Raw genomic sequence first — 19188 nt, forward strand, 5'->3', positions numbered from 1 at the left:
GATAAAGGGCATAATACCCAGAAGTTGGGATCGCGAGCCTGGAATAATCTAAGAGCTCGCTAAGGCCCAACGTGTAGCCTGCCTCCGCTGCAACAGTGAAGGTACACATAAGATACCGGAGCATGTTGGGCGACATCTAAGAGAAGGCAATTCCTAGATGGTTGAGGTAGGTAAGAAGTATCTCAGGAAGGGGAAGGAACAAGCCGCACCCTTTGAAATAAATTTCATAGGCGCAGCAATACCCCTCTCGCCCCGACTCTGGAGACTCGTAAGGCTCCGGGACCACCATCTCCACTTCGGGGGCAATGTGGCATAAACGACGGAGATCGTTAAGAGAATCAACGGTCGATTGACTCTGAGGGTGAAGATCAAACTCGCCTCCAATTTGGGTATGAGGTTCGGTTCCCTCACCCATGAGAGCTTCGAGATCATCAGCCTCATATTCGCGAAATTCAGAAGGGAGGTTCGACATTTCACGAAAGGGGTTTTTACCGAAAGAAAACAACGACCTCTGTAATGAGAATGAAAGTTTTCTAGGTAAAGAAGATAAGAAGGAAAAGTAATATTACCTCTTAGAACCCTAAAGTATGATGGAAGACCGCCTCGAGAATATTAGGAAGTGGGACGGTTTTCCCCGCGGTATTAATTAAGAAATTAATGATGACTGTTGTCAGAGGTATCAAATCACTTGATTATCCGAGATCGGCGTAACAGCATAAAACATGGAGTAATTCCAGAGTGTTAAAGATCTCAATTCATTAATTACTGTTTACTTAAATCTTCCAAGCCGAGCACTCAACTCGCAAGACTTGGGGGGCTAAATGTTGGGGTCGGATCCCACACATTTTCGGTAGGATCCACTTGGATCTGTCCATGTCATTATTACATAATAATCCTCTTGGAACTAAAGACATTTTATTATAAGAATCGAGCTTAACCAGACAGGAGTTTGGTTCAGTCTAGTAGAAGAGCTCGATCCTTGCTAGTATGGAGGTCGCTCTTATTCGACAGACAGTTCGCATAGAGAAAGGCCAAAGCGAGGAGAATATTGTCCGAGGCTTACGGTAGCGTCAAAACGCGGGAGTTCAGAGTCAGCAAGAAAGAGTTTGGAAGATCCATGCGAAGCCCAAGATAGTTCAAATTCAAGCCGTTTCGGTCAAATTGTAACCTACATGATTAATGCGGATCAATACGATTATGAGTAGTAAATGACCGCATTGATCATGTTTTCTCTATAAAAACAACCTCAAACGCATGTGTTTGAAAGGACGAATCTTTTTACTCATTACTTCTAAGCAATACAATATACTTTCTTTCTTTATTACTTTCGCAAGGCATTTTGTACTTCGTCCTTGTCAAAGTTCTTTACTTATTTTCTTGGTTATTTTCCCTTTCGAATTTTGATATGTCTATATTTTACTTGTTTTGAGCATCCATTTAGCATCACTTTATCATCATTTCGTCATTGTTTCATACCATTCTTCATCATTTGTCATTACTTTGCATGATTAGGATAGTTTTGCATGCATGTTGCATATTTGAGTTGTTTTCAGGTGATTTGGAGCTGTTGGTGAGCAAATTGGAAGAAGTGGACCAGAACCCATCAGTATGCTCGACCACGAGGTCGAGCACCATCATCATGACCTTCCAAATGCACTCGACGACGACCAAGTCGAGCACCAAGTCGAGCACCAAGTCGATCACCAACTCGAGCACCAAGTCGATCACCAACTCGACCTAACACTCGACCATGGTCGAGTACCAGCTCCTTCACCAAGTAGACCACGACTCCAGATCACGACTCGAGCACGCAGTCGAGTATCCTCCACCAACTTACTCGACCAAGCACTCGACTGCACGCTTCAGAGGCTTCTCAGATCCTAACTCAACCAGACACTGAGCATAAGGAAGAGAAGAAGATGAAGCGGGACTCGAGTGCATACTCGACCTAGTCACTCGATCGCATCATGACCAGATCAAGAAACCGCAAAGGAGCCAGCTTTGCTCGACCTCTTCACTCGATTCCACGAAGCTGAATGTCTCCGTAAACCGCCTTAATACTTTGTCGTCTTGTGATTTAGGGTTTCCTAGTATTTGCTATAAATAGCTTGTTTCTCATAATTTTCAGTCTAAGTTTTACTCTGTCTAAATTCTTATTCTGCAAAACAATTAGTGCTTTCTTCATATTTGTAATCCAGATTTCTCGTAATCTATTAAGTATTTGCTTTTGATTTCTTCTACAAAGTTGTTCATCTTGTTGAGATCTTGCTAATAAGAAGTTTTTATGTATTTCTGGGTTTGTGTTCTTGGTTATGAATTTTGAGTAGTGATTAGGGTTCTTGAGGATGGGTTAGAGTAGTTTAGAATCCTTGATCTGCTAGGTGGTTGAGTTCGATTGATAGATCCCTTCTGGATTAGTTGTTCTTAATGCTGATTGCTTTCTGATCAACTAGAATCTGAGCCCAGACATTTCCGCACCCAAAAGTTGTTCGATGAAATGTCTGAACCACTAATTCCAGAGATTCGTGGCTCTGTACCAAGGTATTGGTTACAGGGAGCGTTTTGGCTTTAACTTGTTGTTTCGTAATGCCTGTTAGGTTAGCTCTCGTCAATGGTGATTGAGTCTGGGACTAGCTTTGCTTGAGGATCTCTATTGCGGTAGCACTTTGGTTTGGTTATTGAACTTGTTGTCTAGGGATAGTTTGTTGAGCATGTTAACCACCTGTTAGATTAAGGAGACTTCACTACTCGATCACCCCATCCTCGGGAATTTCTCTTCCAATTGATTTCTTTGTTCACATCGCTATTGATTGCTTGATCTCGTTACTTGTTGCTCAGTTTTATCATTTCTACCCTGTTTCAAACGAAGTACTCGACCACACCCAGTAGTTTGGTAACAAACTGTGCAGTCGAGTACCCTGTTTACAGTTTCTGTTAAATTACTCGACCTGATACTCGACCACATCCAGTGCTTGGCATCAAGCTGTGTGATCGAGTATATTGCTTGTTATTGTTAGAATTTATGTTATCTGCATGATCGCTAGAGCTGTTAACAACACCAAAACCTGTTATTGCTTGGCTTGACTCTGTGATATCTGATTGCATCTTGATTGCTAGCATCACACCCATTTGGATTGACACCTTAACATACTACAATGACATGATAGTATTTAAGGATAATTGATCTTAGTCAAAATCCTACTATCAATTTGGCGCCGTTGCCATTTGGGTGTTTGTTTGTTACATTTGAGATTTCAGACTTGCTTAGATCAAGTTCTATTTCAATTTTCACTTAGGTTACTAACTTTTTGTTTTTCTTGTTGTCTTCTTGATCCAGGTACAACCCTGCTGTATGCAAACTCGATCAAAAGGCAACCAGAACCTCCTTTTCAACGATAACATTGACCGTATTGACAGAGAACTAAGGGAAAGGAGAGACACTACAGACCTTGAACACAACCATCCTTTCAGAATGGCTGACGAAGAACAAGATGTCAACAATCTGCCTGCAAACATTGGTGCTGGAGATGCACCAAGAAACCACCATCAGAGGCAAGGAATTGTGCCTCCTGCTGTCCAAAACAACAACTTCGAGATTAAAAGTGGTCTCATCTCGATGATTCAAGGAAACAAGTTCCATGGTCTGCCTCTGGAAGATCCCTTAGACCACTTGGATAATTTCGACAGGCTCTGCAGCCTAACCAAGATAAACGGTGTTAGTGAGGATAGTTTCAAGCTGCGCCTGTTTCCCTTCTCACTGGGAGACAAAGCACACCAATGGGAAAAGACGTTACCTGCTGGCTCCATCACATCTTGGGACGATTGCAAGAAGGCCTTCTTAACAAAGTTCTTCTCAAATTCAAGAACTGCAAGGCTTAGGAATGAAATCTCCAGTTTTACCCAAAAGCAGTCTGAATCCATTTGTGAAGCCTGTGAGAGATTCAAAGGCTACACTATACAGTGTCCACACCATGGTTTCAAGAAGGCTTCTCTACTAAGCACACTTTACAGGGGAGTTCTGCCCAAGATCAGAATGTTGCTGGATACTGCTTCTAATGGGAATTTCTTGAATAAGGATGTTGAAGACGGCTGGGAATTAATTGAGAACTTAGCTCAATCCGATGGTAATTATAACGAGGATTTTGATCGCTCCAACAGAGGTATTGGCGATTCGGATGCAAAGCATAGTAAAGAGATGAAAGCTCTTAATGAAAAATTGGATAAGCTTCTCCTTAGCCAGCAGAAGCATGTGCACTTTCTACTTGATGACGAGCAGTATCAAGTTCAAGATGGGGAGGGGAACCAGTTAGAAGAGGTCAGCTACATCAACAATCAAGGTGGCTACAAAGGGTATAACAACTTCAAGACTAACAACCCCAACCTTTCTTACCGCAGCACCAACGTTGCTAATCCACAGGATCAAGTGTATCCTCCACAACAATAGCAGGGTCAGAATAAACCTTTTGTTCCCTACAACCAAAGTTTTGCTCTCAAGCAACAATTTCAGGGGAACTACCAGCAGCAACCACCACCTAGGTTTGCACCTCAGCAACACCAAGGTCATGCTGCCCCTGATTCTGACATGAAGCAAATGCTACAACAACTTCTCCAAGGACAAGCATCTGGCTCCATGGAGATTGCTAAGAAGATTTCTGAATTACACAATAAGCTGGACTGTAGCTACAATGACTTGAATGTCAAAGTGGAGGCATTGAATTCTAAAGTCCGATACTTGGAAGGACAATCTGCATCAACATCTGCTCCAAAACCTACTGGCCAACTTCCAGGCAAAGCTATTCAGAATCCAAAAGACTATGCTCAGGCTCATGCTATCACCCTGCGCAGTGGTAAAGAACTTCCAACCAGAGAGGGACCTAAGCCAGCCACTGAGGACAGTGCAGACCAAGATGGGGAGGATTTCAATCTCAATGAAGATCAAGCTGACAAGCCAACAGAAGTACTCGACCCTCCACTCGACCATGTTACTCGATCACCAATTCCAGTAACATCACCTGCTGTTCTAAAACCAGTTGCTGCTAAGAACAAGGAGAAGGTTTTTGTTCCTCCTCCTTACAAACCCCCACTTCCATTCCCTGGACGACACAAGAAAGCATTGGCAGAAAAGTATAGAGCTATGATTGCCAAGAACGTCAAAGAAGTTGAATTAAGAATACCTCTTGTTGATGCTCTCGCGCTTATTCCGGATTCCCACAAGTTTCTGAAAGACCTGATCATGGAAAGAATTCAAGAAGTGCAAGGAATGGTAGTATTGAGTCATGAATGCAGTGCTATTATACAAAAGAAGATCATTCCAAAGAAGCTTGGTGATCCTGTCTCATTCACTCTACCGTGTTCATTAGGTCCTTTATCATTCAACAGATGCCTCTGTGATCTAGGCGCATCAGTGAGCCTCATGCCTCTCTCAGTTGCGAAAAGACTTAGTTTCAGCAAATACAAAGCTTGCAATATCTCTCTGATCCTAGCAGACAGATCCATCAGAATACCTCATGGCCTGCTTGAAGACTTACCAATCAAGATCGGAGTCGTAGAGATACCTACTGATTTTGTAGTGCTTGAAATGGATGAAGAACCAAAGGACCCTCTGATTCTGGGAAGACCTTTCTTGGCGACTGCTGGAGCTATCATTGATGTCAAGAAGGGGAAGATCGATCTGAACCTTGGTAAAGACCTTAAAATGACCTTTGATATAAAGGATGCAATGAAGAAGCCAACTATAGAAGGGCAACTCTTTTGGATTGAAGAAATGGATCAGTTAGCTGATGAGTTACTAGAGGAACTAGCAGAAGAAGATCACCTTAAGAGTGCTTTGACCAAGAATGGTGAAGAAGGGTTTCTGCATTTAGAAACTTTGGGTTACCAGAAGCTGTTGGACTCACACAAAGCAGTAGAAGAGTCATAATCCTTTGAGGAATTGAATGGGTCAGCAACAGAGGTAATGGCAGTGAATGACGAGGACTCAACTCAAGCTCAACCTGCTCACTCGAGGACTTACTCGACTGAACACTCGACCACTACAGTTGACATCCCTGCGGAGCTGATCATTCCAACATCAGACGACTGGTCTGAACTCAAGGCACCAAAAGTTGAACTTAAGCCGCTTCCCAAAGGACTCAAGTATGCATTTCTAGGTAACAACTCTACATATCCTGTCATTGTGAATGATGCATTAACTGATGAACAAGTGCATCTTCTGTTAACTGAACTGAAAAAGTATAGAAGAGCCATTGGTTATTCACTTGATAATATAAAGGGCATTTCACCTAGTTTATGCACACATCGCATTCATCTTGAAAATGAATCTTATTCGAGCATTGAACCCCAAAGAAGGTTGAATCCTAATTTAAAAGAAGTTGTAAAGAAGGAGATACTTAAACTATTGGAAGCAGGTGTAATTTACCCTATTTCCGATAGCACTTGGGTATCTCTAGTTCATTGTGTTCCAAAGAAAGGAGGTATGACTGTTGTAAAAAATGATAAAGATGAGCTCATACCCACTAGAACTATAACTGGACATAGAATGTGCATTGACTATAGGAAGTTGAATTCTGCATCTAGGAAAGATCATTTTCCACTTCCATTCATTGATCAAATGCTAGAAAGGTTAGCTAATCACCCATACTACTGCTTTCTTGATGGTTATAGTGGTTTCTTTCAAATACCAATTCACCCTAATGATCAAGAGAAAACTACATTCACATGTCCATATGGAACCTTTGCATATAAAAGAATGCCTTTTGGTCTCTGTAATGCACCAGCTACATTTCAGCGGTGCATGACTTCTATCTTCTCGGATTTAATTGAGGAGATGGTTGAGGTATTCATGGATGACTTTTCCGTGTATGGCTCCTCATTCTCCTCTTGTTTGTCAAACTTGTGTAGAGTACTTTCTAGGTGTGAAGAGACAAACTTGGTACTCAACTGGGAAAAATGCCATTTCATGGTCAAAGAAGGCATTGTATTGGGGCACAAGATTTCAGAGAAGGGTATAGAGGTTGACAGAGCAAAGATTGAGGTTATGGTGCAACTGCAACCACCAAAGAGTGTCAAGGACGTGAGAAGTTTTCTGGGACATGCTGGGTTTTATAGAAGGTTTATCCAAGATTTCTCTAAGCTAGCAAGACCAATGACAAGGCTGCTGTGTAAGGAAACAGAGTTTGATTTTGATGAGGAATGCCTGAAAGCTTTTCAACTCATCAAGGAAGCTCTGATTTCAGCTCCAATAGTCCAAGCTCCAAACTGGGACTATCCATTCGAAATCATGTGTGACGCCTCAGATTACGCTGTAGGAGCAGTCTTGGGACAAAAGATTGACAAAAAGCTTCATGTCATCTATTACGCAAGTAGAACAATGGATGATGCTCAGGTGAAGTATGCCACACCAGAGAAGGAGTTATTGGCAGTTGTTTTTGCGTTTGAAAAGTTCAGAAGCTACTTGGTGGGTTCTAAAGTCATAGTCTACACAGATCATGCAGCCTTGAGACACATTTATGCAAAGAAGGACACTAAGCCAAGACTATTGAGATGGATACTACTTCTGCAAGAGTTTGACATGGAAATAGTAGACAAGAAGGGTATAGAGAACGGTGTAGCTGATCACTTATCAAGGATGAGGATCGATGATGAAGTCCCTATTGATGATTCGATGCCAGAGGAGCAACTCATGGTTACAGAATTCTTTGGAAAGAATTACAGTGGGAATGAGTTCACCAACTGAATGCTGTTGAAGGAAAATCTCCATGGTATGCTGATCATGTCAATTACTTGGCCTGTGGAGTAGAGCCTCCCAACCTGACCAGTTATGAAAAGAAGAAGTTTTTCAGAGATATCAACCACTACTACTGGGATGAGCCATATCTTTACACTCTCTATAAAGACAAAATTTACAGAAGATGTATCTCAGAGGAGGAAGTGGAAGACATCTTGCTTCACTGCCATGGTTCAACATATGGTGGTCACTTTGCGACTTTTAAGACATTATCTAAGGTACTACAAGCAGGCTTCTGGTGGCCAACCATGTTCAAAGATGCCCAGCAGTTCATATCAAGATGTGACTCATGCCAAAGGAAGGGAAACATCAGCAGAAGAAATGAAATGCCACAAAATCCTATACTAGAGGTAGAAATCTTTGACGTCTGGGGAATCGACTTTATGGGGCCGCTCCCTTCTTCCTATGGGAACAAATACATCTTGGTAGCAGTAGACTACGTGTCCAAGTGGGTTGAGGCCATTGCAAGTCCGACAAATGACTCAAGGGTGGTTCTGAAGATGTTTAAAACCATAATTTTCCCTAGATTTGGTATACCAAGGGTCGTCATCAGTGATGGAGGTACACATTTCATCAACAAAGTCTTTGAGAACTTATTGAAGAAACACGGAGTGAAGCATAAGGTAGCCACTCCTTATCATCCACAGACAAGTGGTCAGGTTGAAATCTCCAACAGGGAGATAAAAGCAATTCTAGAGAAGACCGTTGGAACAACAAGGAAAGACTGGTCTGCAAAGCTCGATGACGCACTGTGGGCTTACAGGATGGCCTTCAAGACCCCTATTGGTACAACCCCCTTCAACCTTCTTTATGGAAAATCCTGTCACCTACCTGTTGAGCTCGAGTACAAGGCTATGTGGGCTGTGAAGCTTCTGAATTACGACATCAAAATTGCTGGAGAGAAGAGGTTGATCCAGCTGAATGATCTCAATGAAGTTAGGTTGGAAGCTTATGAGAGCTCTAAAATTTACAAAGAAAGGACTAAGCTTTTCCATGATAAGAAGATCATCACCAAGGACTTCCAAGTTGGTGATCAAGTGCTGCTATTCAATTCTCGCCTGAAACTCTTTCCAGGCAAGCTCAAGTCTAGATGGTCTGGTCCCTTCTATGTTACTGAAGTTCGCCCTTATGGAGCAATCACTCTAGCTGGTAAGAGTGGAGATTTCACAGTGAATGGCCAAAGACTCAAGAAATACTTAGCAGATCAAATCTTCCCAGAGGTGACCTCAGTTCATCTCCAGGAACCTCTTGATGCTTAAGGGAGTAAGGAAGTCAAGCTAATGACTTAAAACAAGCTCACTTGGGAGGAAATCCCATCCCTATCTCTGTACATATTTTTGCTTTCTTTGTTATTTTTAATGCATTTTGGTAGTGCTTTCAGGAGATAAGTGTCATGAGCTGAGTGAAGTGGATTTCGACTATGAGTGCGCAATAAAGTACTCGACCACATCCTGCAAAGAGCAAGTACAGTTGTGCAATCGAGTATGAAATGGGTCTGTCTTTCAAGATTTTTGAAGTTTCAACATGTCACTCTATCACGTGAGGCCACATGCTGATGAAGAGTTGCAGTCGAGTATGATGTGATTTTTGATCCAAATTTTTCAAAATCAAGATCATACTCGACCAACAGAAGCCATATGGTAATGAGATGACATGGTCGAGTCTCAAGAAGGAGAAGGAGGAGAAGCCCAACAATAAGACTCATCAATGACCTAGCTGTACACACAAGCAAGCATTGATGAGAACATCAACTCCTTCTTCAGTTGAGGTAACAACTTCACTTCCCCATTGTTTATACCATCTCATGTTTTCTTTCTTTATTTGTTTGTCCGGAGTACTCTCTTCCAAATTTGGTCACACAGAGGACTGTGTGATTTAAGTTTGGGGGAGGACTCAGGAAGTATTGTTCTTGTTTTCAAATTTTTCTTGCATTGTGCATATTGTCTGCATTCATTTATGTCATTGAAAAAACCCTAAAAATTTGAAAAATTTCTGAAAATGATTTCACAAAAATAGATTGTTCATGTAGTTGCATTTTCATTTTAAGATTGAGTCTAGAAGGTTTCATATAGGATTGTTGCATTTGCATAGGGGATGATGATGAGATAACCTTGTAAGCATGCTCATTTACTGAATGAATTCAATGCCCTCGTTATTAGTTGTTTAATGCTTGTGATAGAACTTGAATTAAGACTGCACCATATTTGGAATTCACAACTTGACTCTCTTGTTTTAATTGAAGCATGCTTGATGTGATTCTTTTCCCTATCTATTAGAACCTGAACTTGACTTATAATTATCATGTCTTTGCATTGTTGTTGAACTTGTGGCTACCAATACACATACTTGGATTTTCTTTCACCTCCTACCACTCTTGCTAATCCAAGTAGCTGATTCCCATCATTGGAACAGTTTCCCCCACCCTAAACCTAACCTTTCTTTCAAGCCCTGAATAAATTTGTGTGTGTGTGAGGCCTATTTCCGGATTGAGCTTGGTAAAAAGTGTTAGGTATGAACCGACAAGAATGGTATCCCATGTAGTTCTAGTCCACGCTTTTTGGGCTAGATAGGACTAGGTGGGAGTTTTACTTTGGGTTTTGGAATGTGTTTGGAAAGAAAATGAGAAAGAAAGACAAGTGTTATTGTTCTTAGGAGATGGAAGTGAAACAGAAAAGAATATCTTGTTAGTCTAGTAAAGGATTTGGGAAGCTTGAAAATAAAAGAATTTAGGCTCTGTGCAAAGTAAAAAGAAAGGCAAAAGCCTAGAGTTGTCTTAAGTCATGAGATGAGAAGAAGAGCCTTAGTTGTTAAAGAAAGTCCCACTCCGCTAGAAAGTCTAAAAGAAAACCTCTCCTTAGAACAGAACAAAAAAAAAAAAGAATGGGTTGATCCAAGAGATTATTGAAACATGCCTTGAGTGCAAAGGGTAGAATTAGGGATCATTTATGGGGTTTAGAGATAGGACCATCTATGGAGTTTGATATGCTTATGGTTATTTGGGTAGATGGGGTCTGTTCTTGTATGCATAGGTTGGTTCTAACCTTTAGCATTCTACTAAAGCTCTGTCCATTCATGAGAGTTCCCTGTTACTGTGAAAAAGTCTGAACCATTTACAGAGGAACCATCTTTGTTTCTCAGCCCTGTTCTTTAAACCAAATGAGTTCCTCAACAATGTTTTGCTTGATTCATGGTTTGAGCTTAATCAATGTTAAAGGGAATTGATGATCTGAAGGTGTGTGTAGATTGGAACAAATGTTAGGTTGTCTTGTGATGAATATGGCTAAAGTTTTTAACTAGAGTTTGGTCTCTAAGCATTCCACAATTACTAACTTGGACATTGAGTTCATTTGCTTTGTCTGCATGCTTTGGTTCTGAGTCCCCGCTTTCAAACCTCTCCTCCAGCTTGTTCTTAATTGTTTGCTTGAGGGCAAGCAAAGACTAAGTTTGGGGGAGTTGATATGTCTATATTTTACTTGTTTTGAGCATCCATTTAGCATCACTTTATCATCATTTCGTCATTGTTTCATACCATTCTTCATCATTTGTCATCACTTTGCATGATTAGGATAGTTTTGCATGCATGTTGCATATTTGAGTTGTTTTCAGGTGATTTGGAGCTGTTGGTGAGCAAATTGGAAGAAGTGGACCAGAACCCATCAGTATGCTCGACCACGAGGTCGAGCACCATCATCATGACCTTCCAAATGCACTCGACGACGACCAAGTCGAGCACCAAGTCGAGCACAAAGTCGATCACCAACTCGAGCACCAAGTCGATCACCAACTCGACCTAACACTCGACCTCATGGTCGAGTACCAGCTCCTTCACCAAGTAGACCACGACTCCAGATCACGACTCGAGCACGCAGTCGAGTATCCTCCACCAACTTACTCGACCAAGCACTCGACTGCACGCTTCAGAGGCTTCTCAGATCCTAACTCAACCAGACACTGAGCATAAGGAAGAGAAGAAGATGAAGCGGGACTCGAGTGCATACTCGACCTAGTCACTCGATCGCATCATGACCAGATCAAGAAACCGCAAAGGAGCCAGCTTTGCTCGACCTCTTCACTCGATTGCACGAAGCCGAATGTCTCCGTAAACCGCCTTAATACTTTGTCGTCTTGTGATTTAGGGTTTCCTAGTATTTGCTATAAATAGGTTGTTTCTCATAATTTTCAGTCTAAGTTTTACTCTGTCTAAATTTTTATTCTGCAGAACAATTAGTGCTTTCTTCATATTTGTAATCCAGATTTCTCTTAATCTATTGAGTATTTGCTTTTGATTTCTTCTACAAAGTTGTTCATCTTGTTGAGATCTTGCTAACAAGAAGTTTTTATGTATTTCTGGGTTTGTGTTCTTGGTTATGAATTTTGAGTAGTGATTAGGGTTCTTGAGGATGGGTTAAAGTAGTTTAGAATCCTTGATCTGCTAGGTGGTTGAGTTCGATTGGTAGATCCCTTCTGGATTAGTTGTTCTTAATGCTAATTGCTTTCTGATCAACTGGAATCTGAGCCCAGACATTTCCGCACCCAAAAGGTGTTCGATGAAATGTCTGAACCACTAATTCCAGAGATTCGTGGCTCTGTACCAAGGTATTGGTTACAGGGAGCGTTTTGGCTTTAACTTGTTGATTCGTAATGCCTGTTAGGTTAGCTCTCGTCAATGGTGATTTGAGTCTGGGACTAGCTTTGCTTGAGGATCTCTGTTGCGGTAGCACTTTGGTTTGGTTATTGAACTTGTTGTCTAGGGATAGTTTGTTGAGCATGTTAACCACCTGTTAGATTAAGGAGACTTCACTACTCGATTACCCCATCCTCGGGAATTTCTCTTCCAATTGATTTCTTTGTTCACATCGCTATTGATTGCTTGATCTCGTTACTTGTTGCTTAGTTTTTGCATTTTACTTATTTCACTTGAAGTACTCAACCACACCAAGCGGTTTGGAAACGGACTGTGCAGTCGAGTACCTTTGTTGCAGTTTCTGTTTGGTACTCGACCTGGCACTCGACCACATCCAGTGCTTGGCATCAAGCTGTGTGATCGAGTGTGTTATCTGTTTCTGTTAGAATTATTGTTTTCTGCATGATCACTGGAACTGTTAACAACCTCAAAACCTGTTATTGCTTGGCTTGACTATGTAATCTGATTGCATCTTGATTGCTAGCATCACATCCATTTGGATTGACACCTTAAATACTGCAATGACATGATAGTGATTTAAGGATAATTGATCTTAGTTAAAATACTACTATCAAATTTTCATATTCATTTTCTGATTTTATAAGAGTTTTTCTCCACTGAAATACTTAAAGACAATCGAGTGTGAATCCTACATCCACAAAGAGCTTTTCCCAAAGAATATCAAAACCTTACGCTTTCGGAGTTTATAGCATTACAAGAGCTTTCGGACGATCAGATGTACGGACCAACACTTGGTACGTATGGGCTGACCCGCGGTGCATACCGCACTCACCCTCACTCGCCCGAAGCAGCCACCATTGGAGACTTTGAGCTGATCGGACCGTCCCGCAGAAGCCACTGCTGGACCAGCCACGAAGCCCGTGACCGGGGTGCCCCTTCTGCTCAGACCGGTCATGACCCTCACCAACCGGTCTGGCCCCTGCCCGACCTTTACACGTCCTCCACCACGCCATTCGATCCTCTGGAGATCAAATCATTGGGAAACACCATTCACCACGTCATGGAGCTGCAAACCATGATGGACTCAAGATGCTACCGTCAGGGGTGCTCTTGTCTCAAGCCAAGTAGGAGATGGAGGCGGTTCGCCTATGAATGAATGATGGTGATTGCACTCACCTCTTATGGGGATTGTCCCTTTAATTTTAAGACATGAAATTCGCTTTGTTGGCCATGGGGCCGTTTATTAATCTACGAGTTTTTTGCCCAAGGGGGCTTTTATTACTATTTTTGAATAATTTGCCCAAGAGGGTTTTTTAATTAAAATTTCTTTAGAAAGAAAATATTTAATCTTGGTGGAAACCAACGATTTTACCTGGAGGGTTTGCAAAGTCCTCCTAACCGAAATGGTTTAGAATTATAGGAGAGATAGGCTGATCAGACCTACTTGCCATTTTTAAAGGAAAAACATTAGAATTTTTCCTCGGTCTCTCAGTTTCGAGGTTAGAGCTCGGCTTACAAGAACACTTCGCGATACTTCAGGTGTGTTTGATTAGAAAAATCTCTAGTGAGAACTGTTTGCTTTACTTAAAAAGACAAAAAGGTATGATACCATTTATTGACTGTCCTTGAATTTCACGTTCGAAAGTCAGTTCGCCTACTAGGTGTTAAGTGATACTTGAATAACCTATGTTCCTTAGGTCTTGTTTGTGCATGCACACAAAAATCGAAAGGTCGTAACTGTCAGATCAATAGATTGACGTTTAACTTTCTTTTTCAATAAATACTCAAGTGAGTAATCTTATATATTTTTCCTATATAAGGAGAGTAAGATTTTGGAAATTTCCCAATAAACCTTTTCTTCACAAGGAGCTTTTCAGTTCTCCTTTTCTGAATTTCTTGTTTTTGATGGCCTCTCCCCGAGACGAACCTTCTGATCCTAACCCACTACGATTCCCTTCGAGCGAATCCCTTTTTCCGACGGGGGATGGATTCACTCCACAAGAGGTGGCTATTCCTTGTTTTCTTTCTTCCATGTCTAAGGAAGAACAGATCGAGTGCCATGAATTCATGGAGCAGGTTTGAACCCGGTACCAATTGTTTCAAGGTTTTACTTGATAGATTTGTAATGCATCTGTTTTTTGCAGATCACAGAAAGGTACGTTTTCCTCTGCTCCGAAAGGCAACGCCTCAGAAGGAAACGCCGTAACCTCGAGGACATGATTGCTAGAACCGAAAGGAAGATCCGACGTTTGGAGTCGGATGTTCACCACTGGGAGAGGAGGGGATTTGACTCTATCGCTTGCATTCCCGGCTGTCTTCGAGAACACATCAGGTTTCTGAAGAAGCATTGGGATATATACCAAAGGAGCCTCGAACCCGACGAACGCGAAAACGGTTCATCACCTGACGAAGTTCCTTCTGCGTACCCTCCTCCTTCTTAGTTATTTATTATTTTGTAACATACTATTGGGCTAGCGGCCCAGCGACATTAATTATATTTTCCCTTTTGCTTTAAATTTGTCGATTTATTTCAACCTTATTTAATGCGATGATTTAGGGAATATAATTTGCAATTAATTCGATTGCATTTTCCATAAAGGTAGTAATTTTAGATTTTGGGAAATCGTCAATTTACTCTCTTAAATGTGATTGAGTATATTTCGAGTATAAAGTAGGTGTAGTTCATTACTGAATTTAATCAACAATAGTTCTACAAAAGCCCTCGCGAGCTTCATCGCCTCGAAGCCCATCCTTCTGATTGGATCGAGATAGGCCTCCAGGAGTACGGGACCATGGCAAGTTGCATTCTGAGCATCGTTGACCTCGCAGGCCAAGGAGCAGAGCTATTCCGTAATCCAAGACCCTTCTAGATCTGGTTTTAGCTAAAAATATTTTTTTATACCTTGTTCGCAACGTATTTTTATATTTATGCTCGAAGATCGATTTTGTAAAACGAGACTCCATGATTGGAATAATATATATATATTTTTAATTATAGCTGGACTCGTGTTTAGCGAGCTACCTACGTACCCAAAATAGGATCAAGCCAAATCGTAGTTCAAATATGTTTGATTTAGCAATAGAACTTTTTCAAGTTGATGATGTTCCAAGGCCTTTGAACGGGATTTCCGTCAAGGTCTTGGTATACACCATTTCGGATTTTTTCTGTGATTTGATAAGGGCCTTCCTAGTTAATACCGAGTTTTCCAGCTCCTTTATTTTGTGTTATCTAACACTCGCCTTAAAACAAAGTCTCCTATATTTAAAGGTCTGTTTTTTAACTTTGAGTTATAGTATCGAGCGGTCAACTGTTGATAGTTCTGAAGTCGAATAAGGGATTGGTCTCGCCTTTCATCAATTGTATCGAGAACGTCTTCTAATAATTTAGAATTCAGTTCTTCGTTAAGTGGAGCTTCGCTCCGGCGTAAACCAGGAACATTCAGCTCGGCTGGGACTACTGCTTCCATCCCATATACTAATGAGAATGGAGTTTCTCCCGTTGCTCGTCTCGGGGTTGTTTGATATGCCCACAACACAGGTTGCAGCTAGTCATACCAACCACCTTTCCGAGCATTCAAACGTGTTTTAAGGTTGCTGAGAATGGTTTTATTGGAAGCTTCCGCTTGCCCATTTCCTTGAGGATACCTCGGCGTAGAATAGCTAAGTTTATCCCCCAAGTGGAACAAAAATCTTCAAAAGCATTTGAAATGAATTGTGGACCATTGTCCGTTACAATTTCGTAAGGAACTCCATGGCGACAAATAATGTGTTTCCACAAGAATGTCTTTACCACAAAATCTTGTATGTTTACGTAAGCTTTAGCTTCGATCCATTTGGAAAAATAGTCCGTTAGAACTAATAAGTATTGTACGCCTCGCATTGAGCGATTCATCGGACCAACTATATCCATTGACCATCTCATGAAAGGGTATGGAGCGGATATAGATGATAAAAATTCAGATGGCTGGTGAATATGAGGAGCGTGCATCTAGCATTTTTTACATCGTTTGGCGTAATCAATGCAGTTAGAAATCATAGTTGGCCAAAAATATCCTAATCGTTTGATTTTGAAAGCCATTGCTCGTCCTGAAGAATGACTACCGCAAAGTCCTTCGTGGACCTCACTTGTACAATGATTCTTTAATTATACAATACTTAGCGCTGATGATTCTTAATTTGCGAGCTTACCATTTGTTCGATGGTAGTTCTCCATTAAGAATAAAATTTTTGATGGGTACCCTCCAGTCAGCCCCCCAATCATTAGCGGAAGTATTATCCTTGAGTATAAACTTCCTCGGTTCCGGCTCGGAAGGAATATCAGGATCATTTTCGATTGTCACCAGAACTTCGTCATTATTTGCGGTATCCGAAAGTGTCTGTTCAGCTCGAGATGGTTCTTTAATGGGAACCTCCTGATCTTTTAGTTTTCTTCTCGGGTTTCTTTTAGGAAGTTCCGGCTGTGGAGTAAGTTCGTCATCTTGAGACTTCGCTCGTGATCTAGTGACAACAAACGAACTGTTCTTGCTGTCGGGATTTAATTCTGGAGTTTCGATATGTTCGTTTTCCAAAATATTATCGCTTCCTGTTTCTTCATCTGAAATACTTCATGAAGAAATGCATTCAACTGGAATCACTCGCTTGAGTTTGGGATCTGAGGTAGAAGATAGGGCGGCTAAAGCGTTTGCCGAAGTGTTCTCGCCTCGAGGTATTCGAACTAATTCGAATTTTTTGAATTTCTCAGCTAACTTTTTGACAGCCAAAAGGTAGGCTTCCATTCGAGGTGCCTTAGCTTCGTAATCTCCAATGAACTGGTTCACAACTAGCTGAGAATCACAGTAAGCTATTATTTTTTCTGCTCCAATTACAAGTGAGAATCACAGTAAGCTATTATTTTTTCTGCTCCAATTGCAAGAGCAAGCCAAAGTCCTGCTAAGAGAGCTTTGTATTCCACCTCGTTGTTCGAGGCTGGGAACATTAATCGAAATGATTGTTCGAATATTTCTTTTGTCGGAGTTTCGAGCCTAATACCGATTCCGGATCCTTATTTAGAAGAAGAGCCATCTAGGTGTAATTTCCATGTAGAGTCTGTTTCAATAAAGGTTCCATCATCTAATGGATGTTCAGTTAGAAAATCAGCCAGAACTTGTGCTTTTGCGCTAGTTCGACTTTTATATTCTATATCGTACTCACTGAGTTCGATAGCCCATTTTGCCAATCTACCGGACTGAATTGATCCGTGAAGAATTGAGCGAAGCGGATGAGAAGTTAAAACTTCTATCGGATGAGATTGGAAATAGGGTCTGAGTTTCCTAGTAGATATGACCACTGCTAAAGCTAATTTTTCCATCATGGTATATCTCGTTTCCGGACTGGTAAGAGATTTACTTATGTAAAAAATTGGCTTTTGATCACCTCGATCCTCTCGAACTAGAACCCCACTTACAGAATGATTAGAAACGTAAATGTAAATATAAAGTTTCTCATCTGACTCTGGTTTTGAGAGAATCGGTGGTGTTATCAGATAAGTTTTGAGTTGATCGAAAGCTGCTTCGCATTGATCATCCCACCGAAATTTTTTGTTTCCCTTTAAAATTTGATAAAAAGGGAGACATTTATTGGTGGATTTCGAGATGAAACGATTCAACGCAGCAATTCTGCCCGTCAATCGCTGGACCTCTTTAATGTTTTTTGGTGAAGGCATTGTGAGGAAAGCGTTAATTTGATTAGGATTTGCTTCTATTCCTCTTTCCGTGACTATGTATCCTAGGAACTCTCCGGAAGTCACACCAAAAGAACATTTAGCTAGATTTAATTTCATTTGAAACATTCACTACAGGAAATGAAGGTATTAATAGCAGTCCAGTATAGCGTTTTTAATATTTTTGCTATAGTTGAGTTTTGAGAAAGTTTACATAGCGTTTTCAAAAACGTAAACGCTATGATAAGATAAGCGCGAAAATATTTCGTAGTGGCGCTTAATTTTTAGAACAGTGATAGCATATGTAACACTGAAAACGTTATTGTAAGATTAACCGGGAAACCAAAAAATTGATTACCTCCAAAATTTTACTTTTTATTTTTTGGATCAAAATACCTCCAAAATTTTATTAAGTAACAAAAGAAAAAAAAAAAAAATTGAAGACGAGAAATAGATTCAAGATCTAAAACTTCTCTCTTTTCTCCTCTTTCTCTCTGAAACTAGATTGGGAACCATCACAACCAAAACCAATTTGTTTGTCTCTTCTTTCACTCTCGATCTCTCTCGATCCCTCTGAGTCTTAATTCCTCTCAGTCTCAACTCTGGATCTCGGTCGTCAGTTTCATCGATCTACAAATCTCTCTTAATCGTTTCTACTTTCAATTTCAGTTAAGCTTCTCTACCTTGTTGTTTATTTGGTCTCGATTTTGGCTCGAATCTCAAATTAGGAGTTTGATTTTATTTGTTGCTCGCTTTCGTAGACTCGGATTCATGAATAGGTTGAGTTTCAGTAGCTATATATGGGTTCATAATTCAATCTTGGTTTACCTTCATTAGCCACCTTCCCAATATAGTATAGACATGTATAGTCCCCTCGGGTCGAATATCAGAACATGTTAATATTAGCCCCCTACCCCTGTATCGAGACTAGATTCTGAGACCTTGAGACACATTTATTTTATTCTTTTCGAAGGTCTCCTAGTAAACTAGTAAAGCTACAAACGTTGGGTCTCTAATCAGATTTGCTTCCTTGATGTGTGTTTCTTACATAGCTGTCAA

This window comes from Arabidopsis lyrata (genome assembly GCF_000004255.2).
Source record: "Arabidopsis lyrata subsp. lyrata unplaced genomic scaffold ARALYscaffold_29, whole genome shotgun sequence".
Classification (NCBI taxonomy): domain Eukaryota; kingdom Viridiplantae; phylum Streptophyta; class Magnoliopsida; order Brassicales; family Brassicaceae; genus Arabidopsis; species Arabidopsis lyrata.